Below are 19,451 nucleotides of genomic sequence, written 5' to 3'. Positions count from 1 at the left end.
ACTTTTGAAACACTTACCGCGCAACAGCTGTTTGAAATTAACCACAGCGCACACTGTTTGTTTCGCTCACACATCCACAACTCCAAATGAGCGCGCGCTCCCCCATCCGCATATATTTATCACAGGCTCCGCTCTGCATTGGTGACACTCACAATGCGCCTGACCGGTGCGCCGAATTCCACCACTCGCGCTAACGGTTCGTCGCCAATGAAATTCGTGCCGTTTTCGTAGTCAACTTTTAGGTGCGTAACCAAGTGCAACGTTGTGTCGCTACAACGGCGCGGACAATGTGTGTGCGTGTGTGTGGGGATAAACGTTTTTGAAAAGTTACCAACAACAACAACAACAAAAATATTTAGTTTATGTCCAAAGCGTATAGTATTGAGAAATCGTAGAAAAAATTCAAATTCGGTCGAACTTTGTGCAAAAGAGAGTGTGAAAATGTGAATTTATACGCGTTGTCTGCGCTAAAACGCCTAAAAGTAGACCAGCTCTAGCTCTAGTGAAAAATTGTGGTCGTAATTGGAAACGTGTATTCAACGAAAGGGAAAATTTGCGAAAATCGCAACGGTAAAGGTGATGAAAAGTGAAATTTTGAAAGCAAAGCGAAATTATTGTGTAATGACATTGAGCGTGGCGAGGCGAGTGGCAAGCGAGTCACGACGACGACGACGACTACAACGGCAACAAAAACGACAACGACAAGCTGAAACATAACCGTGCGCGCTGGAGTAGGAGCAGCAGGTCGGCGGCAAGGCAAGAAAGTGTAAGTGGAAGGATTTTCGAAAGTGAAGTGAGCCGAAAAGCATACATACACACACGTACGCGCACACGAATGCGTACGAATTCGAGCACAAACAAAATATATGTGTCACGCACGAATAGGCACGCACACAGTCACAAATAACACATACACACAGCCATGGCAGACAGACTGACTGGCTGGACGACTGGTTGCTTGCCATGCGGCTTCACTATTACCCTGTCTTACTGCCCCACTGCCAGGAGACGTCGGTCGCAGCTCCTAATGGACTCGTCAGTTGGTCAGTCAGCCAGTCGGTCGGTGGCGCTTCGTGTGCTAGCACGCTTTGGCACATTTCTCACACCCTTCACTGCCGCCTCCCTCACTACAGCCGCTTGGTCAAAGCTGAGCGCCTGTGAGCCCACCACGTTCAACAGGATGCATCAGCGCGCGTGTGTGTGTAAATGTGCGCTTACTTGTGTGCTTTGGCGTAGCTCCCTAACTCGCCAAAAGACTCACGCGAGTGCTGCGCGTCGCTTCGTGCGCGTTCGCGTCGCGTGTTCGTTTTGAATTATGACACACACTTCAAGGAAAGCACACACACACACACACACAGCGGAGCTCGAGTAAATGACATTTGGTATTTCCCTTTCACTTATTAAATATGAAAATACCAGTAACTGACATAGTTTCGCCCCGAACACGAGCGTGTGTGTGTAAGTGTGCGTTCAGCGAAAGTTTTGCCAACAAAAAGAAGCAGTGTGCTCTATGATTTACGATTGCAATGAAAAACAAACGGACTTTCTTCTTTAGCTTTCGCATAAGAAACGCAAAACAACAAAGCGGCAGCAAAAATGACACAATTTCGCGTGTGGCGCCTTAAAGTATACTTCAGCCAAGCAATGGTGTGCCAAGACGCTGTGTTTGCGTGTGCATTGTAAGTGTTGCTTTTGGCGTTGTGTTGATTGTGCGAAAATCTTAAGGCCATTTATTAAAGCTGATGATTTGCGTTTACATAACAGAATCGCTAAATTGTTGCATACTTTTACGAGCGCCTTAAACTATTGTAGCAGCGTAACATGCAATTTGTGGCAAAATTGGCAGGAAGAAACAATTATTTTGAGTTTAATGGGAATTATAAAAAAAAGAATAAAAAAAAATTAAAAAAAAATTTAAAAAAATCGAGATAAAATAATCGAAAGTAAAGCAACCAGCTGAAGAGACTCACCTTCAAGAGTGCTTAGTTGGTTTAGGTCTATGTTTATAACTCTATTCTTAATAGTTTATGGAACTAATGTCTTTGGCTACTAAGAACTTTTTAGGCAAGGGGAGCGGGTTTTAACGTGTATTTAATATAAAAAGTAAAAAACAAAATATTAGAGTGTGTACGTTTGGTAGTACTTGATGGTAGCTTCTGACCAATTTTGATATAGTGCCATAAACAAGTTGTCCTATTCTATTTGGGGTTTTCGAACGGCTACCAGAAAACGTCTTCATCAGTGAGATACACATTTGAAACCCATTGATCGGGCAGTCATTTCTAGACTTGGAGACTTTTTCTGGCAGCCGTTCGAGAACTCCAAATGGGGTTTTAAAATGATGCGATGTAAAATGTGTCGCTCGAATGTAACAATGATATACTAAACCAAAGAACTAGAGGAATATTGCAAAGAAATTTCACGAAGATGTCAAAGAAGTTATCACTTCGGCAACACTGAAGTTATATACCCTCCACAAGTACATTTCTTCAAGATCAAAGATCTTTATTTTTTCTCGTTCTTGTTTAGAAGCCTTAGGCACTTTTGTATTTGGCGGTGTTTCTGGCCACCTGGTAGAAGTTCGTGAATTCCCAACCAAATTATATGTGCCATGAAGCAGGATGGGACAAAATTTCCAAGTTTTTTTATATCTACGACGACAAGTCCAAAACCGTTTGATTTCGAGCAATTTTTCAATAAAATTTTCAGCAGTTTCTTTAAATACTCGCAAGTTGATGCTGTTTATTCGCTTGCAGTATAAAAGTAGACTAGAAGAGGCATCAAATATATGTAGTTCTGTAGAAAACGTGGTATATGGCCTTAAACAGCATTCTATTGATTATTTGTTGTGTCTAACTAATGATTGCTAAGCTTGTGGGCGTGGAAGTTTGTGGACTTCTCCTTTTCTTAAAGTGATATTTTGAAAGCCTTCAAAAGCAAAGCACCGCGATCTAGAAAAAATAATTTGGCAATGAAATTTATGCGCTTACTGCGTTTGAGTCTGCCATTTCCATTACTTTTTATGTGAGTCCATTCGTCTTGCACTTGATTTGAGCTACGAAAGTATGCTACAATCTGCCTATGCTTGTTGTCAGTCCGCGCGTACATCGTATATGCCAAAAATGAAAGCCAACAAGGGCTTACGATGGCGAGTGCCACAACGAAAGCGAACCTGCCCAAGTCAGTAATTCAAGCAAATATTGAAAAATTAAAAATTCAGCAGCACAAGCAGTGCGCCTGCATGACTAAGCAACCAGCACACACATACATGCATACGCAACACTACGCGTCGGCTATTGCTACGTAGGCGCATAAACACCGGGAAATGTGTCGGTCCACACTTTGCGTTTCATGCAGCTTCATTACTTGTAATATTTAAGCGAGCATCTGCATATTAAACAATGTATGCCTCAATAGCTGCTGTGTGGCAAGCACATACGCGCCGCGCCAGCAACAAAAAAGGCATGCTTTTCCCAAAAAAAAAGCATAAAACATATATATATGTGTGTGAAGATGTAAGTGAGTTTGTTTACCGATAGCATGGACATACATTTGTATACAATATCCTTGTACTCTGTACGGTTAACTCATGCGCCGCAATGCCGCAAGAGCCACAGCGTTACTGTCGGGCTTCACTACTTTTCTTCTTACTCGCCTTCCAATACACTTTACAACTTAATCCTGTTGTAGAAAGGATTGTGAAGACATCTATTGGTTGTGTGTGTGTGTGTGGCTGTGTGTGCGTGTAAGCGGAAGTGACGGTTGGCTGCAGTTGCTGTTGAATATTTCAGTTGACTTTACCACTTCAGTCACTAAAGTCAACTACACTTGATGTGCTTCGTGTGTTGTTGCTATTGTTGTGTGTATGTACGCTTGCTAGCTGTATTCCTCTGTTTTTGTTGTTGCCTTGGCATCGTAATTTCTATTACGCTTGCTATCCGCCATGCTCAGCCATAAATACGCTGCAGCTTATGCTGCCAGCTCCTTTGTTTGTGTTGCGTATTGCCGGCGTTGCTTGCGCGTATAAGTAGAGTTAAGCGCTCGAGTTAATCTGCATGAGATGACAAATGAAAAACGAAAATATAATGTTTATCTGGTTTCTTTCTTAGTGCGGATGTGCTATTGTGCCTTCATGCATCATTGTTTACCTCGTGTAGCGCTTAATATGCTTGCTTGTATGTGTGCTGATCCGCTTTGTGTGGTTGCGCTTGTGTGTGTGTGAGAGCTGACCGAAATTCTACTAAAAACGCTTGCCACATCCTGCTCAGTGGCTTCTAAAGCTAGCTATATCCGACTGCTCCATTTTCTTCCGAGTGACTGTGTGTTGGGTTTGCGTGTGTATGTGTGCAAATCAAATCTTGTATATTTATAGGAATCAAGATATAGAGAAAACAACAATCACTTGATTTGATTGTATGCTGACATAGTAAGCTAGCTGAGTTTCCTTACTGCTCGCGGTCTAGGAGCAAAAATCATGATACTTGAGAATTATAAACAAGTTTCTAGGAGTTTTGGAGATTAGGAGTCTTTAGAAACGCATTTAATTTCGAAAGTTCCTCAAAAAAGTTTCAGTATTTTCAGTATTTGCAAAAATAGCATAGTCTTCTGGAATGTAATGTGTAGTATAATGTGTAAAGAATAAACATTAACCCTTTGAGAAGTAAGTGAGAGAGTGAATATACCAACCGTAAGACAGAATAAACCAAAATCTTAGATACTTAGAGTTTCTAAGTTCCGAAGTCGAAAGAAAGTAATCCGACTTATGATGGACTCAGATAATCGCACTGAACTAAATTCGAAAGGCACAATAAGTCAATATATTAGGTTGTCAAATATTTCCCCGGGGACGAAAAATTGATCACATACAACAATATCAAGAGAAAACGGCCGTGGTCGTCCCAAACAGTGACCAAGCCGGATTGACGGCCAGGTAGGTTTTGCGGTGTGTTTAGTGGGATTGGAAGGGAATCATTCACTATGAGCTGCTCCCATATGGCCAGACTCTTAATTCTACCATCTACTGCGAACATCTGCACCGCTCGAAGCAGAAGCGTCCAGAATTGGCCAACAGGAAGAGTGTAGTGTTCCACCAGGACAATGCCAGACCACACACTTCGTTGGTGACTCGTCAGAAGCTACGGGAGCTCAAGTGGCAGGTTTTATCGCATCCACCATATAGCCCGGACATAGCGCCAAATGATTACCACCTGCTCCTGTCCATGGCGAATGCCCTTGTTGGTGTAAAGTTGAACTTAAAAGAGGCTTGTGAAAAGTGTCTGTCCGAGTTCTTTGCAAATAAGGAGGGATGCTTCTACGAGGGGGGTATTATGAAGATGCCGTCTAGATGGAAACAGATTATTAAATAAAACGGCACATATTTGAACTAAATCCGATCACTGTAACACTTTTTATAAAGCACAGAATAAAGACCAAAAACGGGTGGAAGATAATTTCCAAACTCATACCGACCTTAAAGCGCCTATAGGTATGCAGTATAAATCACTAAACTATATTCGAAAGACGTTGTTGAGATAAAAATTCTACTTAACAGAATAGAAAAAAAAAATTATTAGTTGCGGTTCACGAGAAGTAAAAAGGTTAGCGTGTTTGTATTTAAAGATTTATTGTCCTTTGCGCGTTGGCCACGGCGAGTATTGGATTCGATGGAACGATGAGCTGTATGAGTTATACGACGACATTGACATAGTTCAGTGAATTAAAAGACAGCGGCTACGCTGGCTAGGTCATGTTGTCCGGATGGACGAGAGCACTCCAGCTCTGAAAGTATTCGACGCAGTACCTGCCGGGGGATGCAGAGGAAGAGGAAGAGCTCCACTGCGTTCTAAAGACTAGGCGGAGAAGGACCTGACTTCGCTTGGAATCTCAGTTAACTCGGCTATAATCGCGTAAGATATATTACTATAGATTCTCAATTATTATTCGATCTGGATATCAAAATCTCAAAGGAACAGAAGCTTAAGTTAGAAATATTCCACACTCACCGAAAAGCGAAGACTTGAGTTTCGTCATTCCTTAAACGAGGAAACAAATCGCGACAAACTTGACCCCAAAAGAAAGGCTCCCGGAAGCAATAATCAAAACAAATTTTAATAAAATTGTCAAAATAAAGCGCAAATTTACGCTCTAGTTCGAAAAATGTTTTAAATTTCGTGCAACTCCTTTGCCTTCAGCTTGCATTTGGCCCATTTGAAGAAATCTCCTGCATTTTCACTTTTCTACCACATAACCTCATTTTAGTCGTGTTTATTTTGCGTGACACATATTGCAATTGCCATTGCTTTTAAAACACTTGGCGCGTTGCCAACCCCCTTTGACTGTTGACCGACCGACCGACCGACCGACCAGTGAAAGGAAGTAAGTAACTCGCCGTACTCAGTCGCCGGTGAAAGTTTTTAGTTGCCAGCAACTTAGGGGAAACAGCACAACAATTGCGGCGCAGCATTTGAAATGCGCTGCAAACGCTTGGGACCCGCAACAACAAGCCATGTGACTGCGACACAGCTACACGACCAATCAATAACAACAACCAAAGCAGCACAAAAACAGCGCTCATGCAATAACGGTATTGCAGTTGTCGCACAATACCAACTGACGGACGCGCCCGAGCGACAGTCGAGCGACGCGCGGCTGCCATTAGCACTGCAGCTCACCGCAAGCTTGATTACGTGCAACAGTGGCAGCGTCGAATGGCCTCAAATGTCAGCTGTCAAGTTGGGTTTGCACAACTCACATGTCTTCGTGGCTGGCAAACACCTTGCGACTGATTGATGGTCGTGCACCAGCAGTTGCGTCGCGGCACTCTATACGCTGCAAGCTCAAAAACAACGCTCAAGCGCCGCTGCCGCTGTTTTTGCTGCGCTTCGAGAAAATATTTTATTTTTAAATTTGTTATTTTCGTTTAGTTTTCTTTGGCATTTGGCCTTGTTGCCACTGCCGCAGCATATTTGTATGCAAATGTCTTGCAATTATCAAGTTCCATTGCCACTTCCTGCCGTCGGTTGGACATTAGCGCCTCTTTAGCGCCACTCTTCGCAGCTCTTACGCGCCTGACATAAGTTGACATTAACCTTTGCTTTGCTTGGCTTCCACAGCGCGTACACGCCTATAATGGGTGTGCAACGACCGTGTGGCTATATAAGCTACTTGCAACATGGCCGACAGCTGAAAACATGCGCGGCTAATTAACACGCTCTTAGCCTACTCACTGTTGTGGCTGTGTGGGTTCGTGGGTTCACGTGTGTGTGGAGGAGGCAGGTTAATACGTGGCACGATGGCCATGGCACGCGTTTGGTGCGCCGTCGTTGGCTTCTCGCTACTTGCGTTTTTATGTTTCTCTTTCAACACGCAAACATCGTGTTCGGTTTTTTGTTTTATTTGGTTTATCTCTGTCTGTTGCGCACTTTGGCTGCGGCTTTCGTTAATTAAGCCTTAGCGTGCTTCATGCGGCATGCATAGCCGCAAGTTGCACTGATGCTTGTTGTTCCTGGCTTCGCGTTTCACAAATATACTTGCTTAGACTTCCTACTACTCCTCAGCCCTCGCTAGCGTTAACGGTTGTCCTTTCTATGGCTGCTAACCTCTTCCATTAGATTACATTAGATTGCAATTTAAGCCGATTGTGTTGCACGCAATATTTCTAGCTTTTAGTCATGCCTTCTTGCTTAGGGAATTTTTGTGTATACTTTCTCCTATTTCTATTTTCGGTCAATATTTACCTAAAATTTGTAGTACTCTTGGTTTTGGTTTTCTCCTCCTTTTTATTAGTTTGGTTATCAGTAATATTCTTCTCATGTAAGAACCTAAGGCCTAGAGGCTAAGCCTTGGGTTTCTCTTCACTTGCTTCTATCTCCATATAATTCAGCTCAAAATATTTATTTCTGAAACCTCGAATGCATTATATAGTTTGGTTGCTTGCTATTCAGCGCGATTCAGCTCGTTAAAAAAGTAAAAATTTGTGTCAAACCAACTGCCTGGCTTTGACAATCTATTTTAGTTACATTAAGTGCACTTAAGTTATTTTTAACTCAATTCAGCTGCAAAATAAGACAAATTTTAGGAGACTTAGCGCTGAATACCAAAACTATTAACTAACATCTTTACCATTTTTCGTGGCTTCACATTTATTCAACAATTCTATCTACTTTAGTTATATTCAGCGCACTTAAGTTATCTGCGACTCAATTCAGCTGGAAAATCAAGGCAAATTTTATGGTACTAAGTGCTGAATATGAAAACTATTAAGTAACATTATCATTTTTCGTGTTTTCACATTTATTCAGCAGCACTAAATTTCATTCAGCGCTATTCAGCTAATATTTAAATTATTTTTGGTATGATTCTAAATTTATGAAGAACTATTTTTGAAAGCAGTGCAAGTTTTATGCGAGAATCAGCACTTAAACAAACATTTAAAATATTTATGGCGTTTCTTATTCATAATCAGTACGATTGGTTTTATCAAAAAACAAACATTCACATCTAAAAATTGATAAAAGATAAGACGCTAACATATTCAGCGCTTGACTGGAATAATTTAGTGTACACATATTGGTATTGCTGTTGAGTGCAGTTCATAACAGTTATATTAAGCGCAATTCAGCTCAAATCCACACAATTCAGCACACAAAATTGCTATGAAAAACATAAAATAAAATATCCAACAGCATTTCCATTGGCGTATACACAATTGTACCCTCTGGAGTCAAGACAAAATGGTTGCCGTTGCATAAATAAACAAATATTGTTGCACCAACAGCAGAATTGGTCAAATGTGTTGATAGCGAGAGATAAAATTGACATTTGCTGGTTTGATGACTTGCAAAAAAGCAATCACAAATAAATATAAAATGTATCAAAAGCATATAACACTCCCATAAAGAAAACAACATTAATTCGCACAGTGCCACATATTGCGACCATGAAGCATATCAGTAAATACATATATACATATTTGTTGAAAGAGTTGTGCAATGCATTTTAAATTACTTTTAAGGGAAACTCGATACTTCCGAAGATGAGAACACGCTGTGTATGTATATGTGACGTAAATATGTATTATATATATATGTATATAAGCCAAGCAGAAATGGCGCAAAATCAAGCGGCGCTGACAATATTCATAGTAACGGAAATTGATATGTGAAAAAATGTAATGCAAAAAGCCAAAAAGTGATAAAACACACCGATAGACACATATTTACTTTAATACATATTTGTATATGTTATTATGCAACATTTTTGTTGCATGCACCATGCGTTTTTATACGTGCAAATGCACATGTGTTGTCATTCCATTACAATCATGTCAATAAACTGACAATTTATGGCATGACATACATAACATAATTTATGTCATGCCACAGCAGCTGTGTGTGTGTGCGTGAAGGATATCTGATATTTATTACATTCGTTTTCTTGTCGGTTTATTTACCGGAGGCTGAAATACACAAAACTATGGCAATGAAATATTTGCTCAGGAATTTATTTCTTTCGATTGACATATTCAGCAATGTGGTATGTTTGCTTAATATACTGCTGAATTGTATTTAAAACAACTTTTGGTGAATTGATGGAATGAAAATAATAGCAGGTGATGCAGAAACCATTTTGGAATTATGCTTAATTGCTTAAATTGGTGGCTAATCGAATTTAGCTCATAGCTGAAAGCTGTGCAGTAGTCATTCAGTGACGAGGCATGCCAATAACAATATCGAAATAGAGGAAAATTATATGCAAAAATATATTAAACAACACAGAAATATAGATTCTTTATGAATTTCATAAAGATTTTTTATGTATTAGCCTACAGATGCAGTACAAAGTCAACCGGAGGTTCGGAAATATTTATCTTAAGTAAAAGAGGTATCCGATTTTACCTATTTTTGGCAAAAGCGCATTGTCATAACAAAACTATTCTCTTCAAATCTCAATACTAAAATTCACAGAATTACTGGTATATTCGGTAAAAATCAACTAAATACACTGCGGTCTACATATTTGGTGTCTGGGACCCTAAAAAGTTATAGTCCGATTTCGCCAAGTTTTGAATATATGATTAAGCACCTACTTCTGCAAAGTTTTTTTTCCGATATATTCATTTGTGTTTGATTTGTATACTGGAATTTAAGATTTTGTTATATGAAAAGTAGGTGTGGTTATCATCCGATATCGGATTATTGATAGGTACCATATATATAGGTTAGCTCACGAACCAAATTACGGTTTTAAATTAAGGCACATTAGTTCAGTGACTAATCGCACTTTTAGTAATTTTCAACATAACCGTTATATAAGCAGTTGGTGTGGTTATTATCTGATTATACCCATTTTCAGAGAGTAGGAAGAAGTGCTAAAATGACTGCTTCCTAAGAAGTTTGGTGGTATTAGCTTCACCGGCTTGGAAGATATGTATATTAAACCATTTAGGAGGCGTAGCCAAGCCCACTTTTAAAAAAGTTTAGCTCACAGGTGTCCCATGCTACTGACCGACCTCTCTTGAGAGCCAAGAAATCAATGTATGTAGCCGGTTTCACCAAGATAAATAAGTTTATATTCAAGTTATCGCTTGCACAGACAGACGGGCGAGCAGATTGACATTGGGATTTCAAATCATAATTTTTATACAAGCTCTGATTATTATTCCAAAATAAAAAGTGAAAAATCAATATTTTTGATATCAGAATTAAAGCATTTTCCAATTCCAGATCTTTTTCAACGAATTCCTTCATACAATTTCCCACAGGGTTGCAGCGTATGCTAAAATCACACAGCAACACACACACGCAACTGATTTATTTGCTTTTCTTATCGTCTTTCACTCATTGTTTTCTGTTTTCTTGGTTCGCTTTCCAGTCGTTTACCTGCCCACACTGCGATCGCTGTGGCAACTTAATTATTTGTGAGCATAAATAAATTGCCTTTGTTTTAACTACAGCCAAGTGCTGTTGAGTATGTGTGTGTGTGTGTGCTTGCGCCTTACTTTGTGCTCATATTTGATTAATCAATTGCCTTTCGCATTGCTGACGACAGCAATTGCCGAGTTAACGATAAGGTGTTAAATTAGCTGGAAGGCGGTCGAACATGGAGCTTTCAAGCTTTAAGAGTGAGCTAATAATTACGCATTGCATTCTCTTACTGTGATTTGTAATGCAACAAAAACAAGCAAACTGTTTTTAATTTTCAGGAGTCTGATTCAACATTTTCTCGAGACTGCAACACAATTCTAGCGCAAAGACATGTCACAGCTTTGACGCACTGGAATTAGGATCGGTGTTATCCTGGGAAATATTCGGCATAATATTATGGCAAAGTGTCTCCAAAAAAGAGAACTACAGACCGTACGCACAAAAGACACATAAAACCGAGCCATAAACCACAAACATAGCCGGTTTAAGCTATGGTCTTCTTCAGCTCAGCTGAAAATGCTCTTATATTGAGTTACTTGAAGGTTGTGTGAACCTTAGTTGAGTCATTTAGTTGTAGAACCATGGCGAATTAGCTATGGATAAGAATTAATATTGGGCCGAAACAGAAATACTTGTAGATACCAATCCACAATCTACCCATAGTAGTATTTTTACAGACGTAGGCTGGCAGGTTAAGGTAATGTTGAGCTCCAAGGCTCCTCAGCGCTTTTTGAGCTGTTTTTGCTGGGCCGACAGAAACTTGTTCATAGATATGTTGATATTTCTAAGCGGAAGCAGCAGTCAGTAAATATTTGACACAAAAACGAAAGCGCTTTCAGTGAGAAGCCAAAAAATTACACATTTCAGTTTCAAAAGGTTGACTAGGGATGTGCTAAGTAAAAAAACAGCAAAGTTCAAAAGTTTAGCAGCAATTAAAGGTATTGCAGACATAATCTCATAGAATCTCAACAAATTAACAAAACAACGACAAAAAGCATTAATGCCGTTATAAATATATGTTTGAAATTCCAGTTTCGTTTATCGTTGCTACGGATTTTCGGCATTCTCTACAATATTTGCTTGAGTCTCACACTCAGATAGGTGAACCCAAAAGTTTGCTGTACCATTTTGGCACTTAAGTTTGTTCATTTTTGTGGCACGCTAAATTAGCCATTCCCGCAGAATTCTGCCCAAAATTCTCTGCTTAACGGTAGTTGTGTGTATGCTAATTGCGTGGGTTGATTTATTTCCCGGCACAGACATAAATGTCTACATACGTACACGGGCAGCTTAGTAGGCCGCAATCTCTTCCGTTTAGGAAAGTCCAATACACACAAACACACATTACCTGCTGTCTGCCCACGCTGCGCTTATCTGCAGACGCTCCGGTATCCCACTGTGGATACAGGAGGTTTGCCATAACAGCTTCCCTGAAGTTAGGCGCTCCATTTATTTACCTCCGCTCAAGGTAAGGTGGTCTCAGCAACGCTTTATGATCCATCTGAGGTTGCTGCATCACCCAACTGAGCATAATGGACATCAGCAGTATTAAAAAAGCTTCAGCTGCATGCTCAAGGCTGTAAGCAGGTGTATGTGTGTGTTGTCTGTTGTCTTTCCCTATTTTTCTACCCGTCGGGCAAACATAACATTTGCGGCTTTGTGGAGCAGTCGCTGAAAAAAATTGTGGTCTAAGCAATCGCTCGCAGTTAGGAATAACCGTATACCAGCTGGAGCTGAGTATAATAACGAAAGTTTCCGTTATTGACAAGAAATGTGAATCAATTAGTTTGAGGTTAGGTTTGCATAGAAGAGTACAAGAGCGCATGCAAATGTGGTAGACCATTGAAAGCATTCAAAAAAGATGGCAGCATATTTGATTGCTTTTCTGAACACGAACACATGTCACGGCCTTTTACGGTTTGTTTATTTGGCCTTGTGGCAATGATATAAAGAATATAATTGAGAAGAAAATGCGAATGAATGAAGAAACGCATGGAGCTGCCTCAAATTACCTCACTCAGTGCATATAGAGCATATCCGTAGGCGCTGTATTGACTTTTGCCAGCGGTGTGGTTATATGCTGAGGCTGATTGCAGAAATTGCGTGCCTGCTTTTGGCATAAATTTCATTGTTTGAGTATTGATCCACTTCCTTGCAAACCACAGAAGCATACAATCGACATGGTATTTTAGGCTTTAAAAGTAACTAAGTATATGTATATGAGTATATATATGGGATTAGTAATATCGTCAAGTGGTATCATTAGTATTCGCTCATGTTGTTGTTCTCACAATGGAAGAAATTTGAAAGAATGCTGGATTGGATCCATTCCGATTGCGTAGACCAAACTGTCATCGACTTGGACTTTTCATACATCTTTGCCGGTGTCATGCACTTCTTTTCAACGCTAAGCTTGTCTAGCTTTGCCTTGCAAAAAGCGGCAATTCAAAAATTAATTTTCATTATTTCTTTCCACAACCAAAGCTCACTTGCTCCCTCCTTGTACGCTCATAATTGTCAATGCAATCGCTTGTTCTACACGCAAAAACTTTTGATCATATAAAAGTGCTCGCATTTAAGAAGTTCGACGCTACTTTCGGTATTTCGGTGTTTGGCCAACAAGAGCCATAAAAGGAAAACACAAGCACGGCGAATGGAGGTGGAGTCACGTTGCTTGCTTTCAGCTTTCAGCTTACGTACGCCATTTCGCCTTTTCTGCGTAATCGATTTCGATTTTCCACGAGTCTTACGCTGCCACTTCGCTCCAACTACCGCCGTCGTCTACGCTGTCGTTGCTAGTGGAACTAGCTTGCTGTGGCGGCGCTAGTTTTCCACACGCTTTTCATTTCGGCTATGCCGAAGTATGCAAAGTATGCTTTATGTTGCCTTGACTGCGTTGTCCTCTGGTGTCCTTGCCGAAAATAGTCGACTAAAAATAGTTAAACTTGAAAATTGAATATTTTTGGAGTATTTGTTCGGGCACAGCGGTTGGTAAGTTCAACACATCGACTAAAATTTGCACGAAATTGAAAGTAATTTAGAAAGCGTGTAATGTAAGAAAGTCGATGCTTTCTTTGAAGAGCCTTGGCTTAGTTAGGTAACCTGCATGTGGAAAAGCTTCAAAGTTGGGTTGAGAATTAAATGTGGTTGGATGGAGTGTGGAATTTTCATAGCGAAGAACAGCAATGCTCATCTTCTATACAACTACCCCCTCTTGTATTTATAGCCGCATACGCCGCTGTGTTTGAAGTCTAAGACCACCACAGCATGTTAGACTCTTCAGCTCCATATATTAGGCTCTTTCGATTCGTTCGCCTCTAGAAGTTCTCGATCAGATCACTGGATGTCAATTCCCTATTTTCTAAATATTGCAAGGATATTATCACAAGAGGTTTAAATACCATTTATTGGAAGATCCCAAAAAAATCGTATATTTTATAGATTTATCATGATTTCAGCTGACGGAACGCGTAGCGACTTCATCCGATCTTACGGCAGTCGGGCCTACGTAATCGGAACGAACCAGATTTTTATCCGGCCAAGGACTATCAACTCGGCATCTCCCACTATAACAACAACAACAACACTTACCCACCACTACCCTTATACCGACCAACATCATAACAAATTTTTCACCAATTTATGCACCATAATCCCCTTTCTTAGAAGTTAAAAGTGAGTCATCTTACATTGTCGAAGGTCGTGTTGTGTCTTCTTATAAACACGCTTTGTCTCTTCCTTATTTTGCTCTTTTACGGGCCTTAATCTAATAGTTTGAGCTTCCTTTTCGCTTAGCAACTGCTGCTGCTGCTATTTGAATTGTTGCCACATTGAAATGCTGAGCAAGTTTTTATTTCATTATTCGATTTCCTTTGTTTCATCCATTTTTCGTGTCGCCGGTGGCGTCTTCGCGTGACCCCTTTTGCACCAAATTAACTTAGGCTTTGTTCACTTACGTCACACTCGTACAACCGACAGTTATCTGTGCTGTCAGTCACGCTTGCATAGCTGCTTTCATGTTGCCTCTTTGTTCGACAGAAACACAAAACTGTCACAGTCACTCGTCCACAACCCCAGCCGCCGCTTGGTCTACCTTTTTCGGTGCGTTGAGTGCTGGGGTTCTGCCCGCCACTGTTTTTAATTAAATTTAATTGTGCCGCAAGTGTCTTTGGCGCTCGCACTCTCCTGAGCTTTATTTGTTTTACTGTTGTTACGGTAAAAATACTGTATATTGTTACAGCACAATTGACGGTTTCCATATGCCGTTAGCGCACCCGGAATTAGCTACGCTTGAGGCATGAAAACGTGACTGTAGTATGGGCCAGCTACACGCGCATTTCCCATTTTCGGGCTTGTGAATATATGCAGTTCAAGAGAGCGCCAAGGTAGCGCGGCCAAACGTTCGACGGTTGAAAACCGAATGGTTCAGCAGAAAGACAGTCGCAGAATTTAAAAGACCTTGTAAAAATAGTATTTCGATAATTCAAAAACTGAGGGACTAGTGCGCAAATATACAAGAGAAATGGACGGATAGACGTACGGACATGTCTAAATCGGCTCAGCTCGTTACGTTGATCATTTATGTATACATAGGTTTTACATGGTTCCCGACTGGTTCTGGATGTTGGCAAACTTTTAAGCAAACTTAATATGGGTAGTCGAAAGTTTGATTAGAAATACGAAAAGGACTTTTTCGATCACCCAATACATCCTGTACAGGATATAGCAAGATTTGCACAGTTGAAGGAGTTTGTGAAACTCTTGAAGGTTTTTTGAATGAAAGATTGATCTCATATCAAAGAAGATCGAACTTTGGCTAGGCGAGTACACAGCAAATAAGATCTCATTGGTAAGTTTGAAAGCTACCCCAGGTGCTTTAGCACTGATTTTGTCGGCCTGAAACCACTTCTTAACACCTGTTTTGTTCAAAGAATTGTCAAATGCCCTGTCAAAAGCTTCAGAAAGTAACTTTCACGTCTCAACAGATTTGTGATAGTTTCAGGGCCTTTTGCCGATAGCTAATATCCAACTAGAGGATTTTTTCGCCTGGCTTCACAGAGGCCTGAATATAATAGTCCAAGTGCGAGCTCTCTGCGATGCTGATGAATCAATCATCTTAGCTAACTTGACACTTTTCAAGTGCCATTTCTTATACTAATAGGACTGAACCCTAACATAAAGGCTACTCGAGGGCTGCACAGTGAAATCTTTATATATAAAAATTACGTGTCACGTTGTTTGTTCGCGATGGTCTCCTAAACTACTGAAACGATTTTAGTAAAATTTAGCACACTGTGTCCAGTTCGAAGTAACTTAGAAGATGGTATAGTAAAAACCATTTATATATAAAAAAATACAGTGAAACCTCTATTAAACACAACCCCTTGGATTCTATTGCCGACAAAAACGTTTTCGCCTTTATTCGTAAATAAAATTTCACTGTTTTGAATAGTTTACTATATGAATAATGGGTATAAAATGTATACCACCACAACGCGTGCCCGGATCCACCAGTAATTTTATATAATTGATTTCAAAAAATCCACTGGCCGCTAAATGTTATTAAAAAAAATATAAAAAATTTTAATTCAATCGAAATGTCAGCCTTAGCAGTCACTGAAACGCAGTTGCGCTCGTAAAAGATATCAGCTAACGGTTTAGTGGCGACTTCAAGCGCAGCAAGAGCAATTAAGAGCGCTTGAAAAAGTTGGGCATAAATATTTGCATGTCAAGTGCAAGCGAAAAATAGTTGAAGAGGGAGCAAGAAGCACACGCACACATATGCACAGTGCACAAAAAAAGCAAAAGGACAAAGAGGATATGCTAGGCAAGGATAAATATGTACCGGCTTGTGAGTTTATTTTAGCATACAAGTGCGCAGAGCTAGGCAGAGCAGAGTGGGGATTTGCAGCACACGCACATATATGCAACCGCACGTTTCTAAGTATGTGTGCGCGTGTATGCTCTATGTGCGCTGCATATATGCCTGTGCCGTCGTTGCACTTTCCCTTTTACTTTGCAAAACAACAAAAACGCACACACCACTTGCAACGCAACTATTTGCGCTGCGTATTTGTAATTATTTGCTTATATATGTATATACATATGTGTGTGTGTGTGCTTGCATGTTAAGTAAGATGTCCGCACATATGTTCGCCTGCATCCGAGCTCATTGCAACGCCACACGCACTGCATTGTCCCATGCGTTTTGTTTGTGTGTGTGCGGTGACATGGTTGCCTCGTTGTCGCCATTTAATACACTCCGTATGGCTGGCGTCGCTCTGCCAGCAAACGAGCATTTAATTTAGACAATTTATGGTGCCGTTACAAGAGAATATGGATGCTGCTGTAATTTTAAATTTCCATTCCGCGAAAAAGCAAGAGATCTGAGTTGGTGAGAATAAGAAAAAATAGGAAGCGCCTTCGAAAGAGATTTCCGCAGAGCTTCTCACTCAAATGTTTCAAGTTCTCCTTTCTTAAATGTGCAATCGCACAACTATATATGTATTATATCCATTAAAAATCTATTAAATATTGACAATAACTATCATTTTCTGCACTTAGCATACTTTAAGGCGCTCTGAGTGGCTTTCGACCAAAATGACGCTGCCTTGAATCACTTCTAGCTCACTGCCCACACTCGTTAGGCTAAACAGACACGGCAATATTGTGAGCGAAGAGTATAATACATTTAGAAGAAATTAGAAAAAAAGCATCTGCAATTTTTAATTAAAGAAAATAGCGCAAATAAGTGACAATGCTCAGCTTCAATAGCGTGTCGGCCGTTCAACGCGCAGCACGCACTGCCGACCTCTTTCTCTGCTCACGAAAAAAATGGCGACTACGCAACCGACACCAGCAGCAGCTAACAGTACGCGCCGCGGCGGAAGCGGAAACGTGAAGGCATGCAATTGTCAAACTCCCAGCAGCGAAGATGAGAAATCAAAAAATTCTGGCGATTTCGTTGGCCATAAAAGCAAAAGCGTTCGGCAGTGTGCGCTGCATGAGTTTAGCCAACTCGCGTTTGAGTGCGAATAATTCTCAGCTAAGAAATCATTGCCGTCTGTGTTTTGTGACACAACTGGTGAAAGTGGTGTGGAGTTGTTGCTTTTTGGCTGTTATCTATGGCGTCGCTGTGTCCAGTTTCGCAGCGCGCTTGGCGTCAACGAAACGCTGCAACCACCACGATTTATGGCAAGATACATACACACACACACCCATCACTTTCACTTCGCCATAAAAAGTCGGTAACAATGACAAAGCAGACGCTCAGTGGCGGAAGGCAGCACTGACAGCTGCCAATCAATATACATGTTTCTTGTTCCCTTCTTTTTTAGCGCGAGACAAAAAGCTATTGTTGCTGGGCTGGGCAGCAAAAATTCAAGAAATATGGAAAATTTTGATTTTTGGTTAGAAAGCGATAGAAATTTCGGGACATTTTAGCTTTAAAAGCAATTGGGATTACAATACTTAAAAAAAAATCTCTTATATATGAGGGTTCCTAACATGGTTGTAGTGACAAGATAAGGAAATGGCGTAAAGAAATGTGCGCAGGCTAGAGAAAGCATTTCTGAAATCAAGAAAGAGCTTTTACGGAGCTTTGATTATCGGAGTTGAGCTTTCGCGCTGCTTTGAAGTTCAACTTGTGCGAGACTTCAAGCTTTTGATTTAGCTACAAAGTTTAACTAGACAAAGTAGATCTAACACTTTTTCTAACAGAAGGAAAAAAGGGCTTTTATAAAGCTTTTAATAACAGAATTGAGCTTTCACTGATTGAATTCTTGTGATATTTGAAGCTCTCGATTTAACTAGAAGTTTAACCAGACAAAGTGGTTTCATGTTCTCGTTTCGATGATTTTTTTAGGAGAGTTTGCATATAGAACAAAGCAAAGTATATGAACTTCGGATATAGGAAAAATAAGCCTACACGTGTCAAATGCGTCTTTGGAGGGGTCATTTGTGCCTCAAGAAACATAAAAGTTATCCTAACTATATAAGGGGTACGCGACACCTTTCAAGAGTATTGTGATACAACGTCTTAGCTAGTAAAACTAACGCTGGCCCAGCAACTTAGCTTCGATTTACATTTTTATTGGGTCATCCTCAGCACAATCCTTCATCCTTACTATGCAACTGTCACTTTTAAACCATTTATATGCGGCACCACATTCCACAAACATTTTTATTGTGTAGCAAATAAGTCATGTTGCAACGGTTGTGGCAAATGTGCTATAAAAACCCACATTTGGGAAAACGAAAAACAAATAGAACGCTTGCAACTGTTTGGGGTACATATGTACAGGATAGCTCCGCAAGCATTTGTGTCACCCCATTCGACATATTGCATGTGGCACAGTCAAACGATCGCTGGCTCGCATATCCCTCCAACAATATTGCCACACAATTCATTTGTCGCTCTTCAGTTTTTCTCTCCGCTTCAAAATGCGCATTGGAATTTTTCACATATTTGCTGGGCATTGCATTCCGTCCAGTTACATAATACAAACATATGGGAGCCGAATATAT

The 19,451-nt window shown here is 40.4% G+C and overlaps 1 protein-coding gene across 18 annotated transcripts in view; it reads left to right on the top strand.

Annotated features, from left to right (window-relative positions):
* The first annotated feature begins 236 nt into the window (after window positions 1-236).
* LOC105230484 (potassium voltage-gated channel protein eag) overlaps window positions 237-19,451 on the top strand; it is a 95,383-nt gene continuing 76,168 nt past the window's right edge. For 17 of the 18 annotated variants that reach the window (XM_049456115.1, XM_049456113.1, XM_049456120.1 and 14 more), the window contains exon 1: window positions 237-576. The gene's annotated coding sequence lies outside the window, so the exon portion shown is untranslated. The remainder of the gene's footprint in view (window positions 577-19,451) is intronic. The other variant, XM_049456106.1, reaches the window with a different exon arrangement.

Source organism: Bactrocera dorsalis, chromosome 4 (genome assembly GCF_023373825.1).
Source record: "Bactrocera dorsalis isolate Fly_Bdor chromosome 4, ASM2337382v1, whole genome shotgun sequence".
In the NCBI taxonomy this organism is placed as follows: domain Eukaryota; kingdom Metazoa; phylum Arthropoda; class Insecta; order Diptera; family Tephritidae; genus Bactrocera; species Bactrocera dorsalis.
Note: the sequence above shows the minus strand (reverse complement) of the source record. Positions and strands in the feature narration are given on the sequence as shown.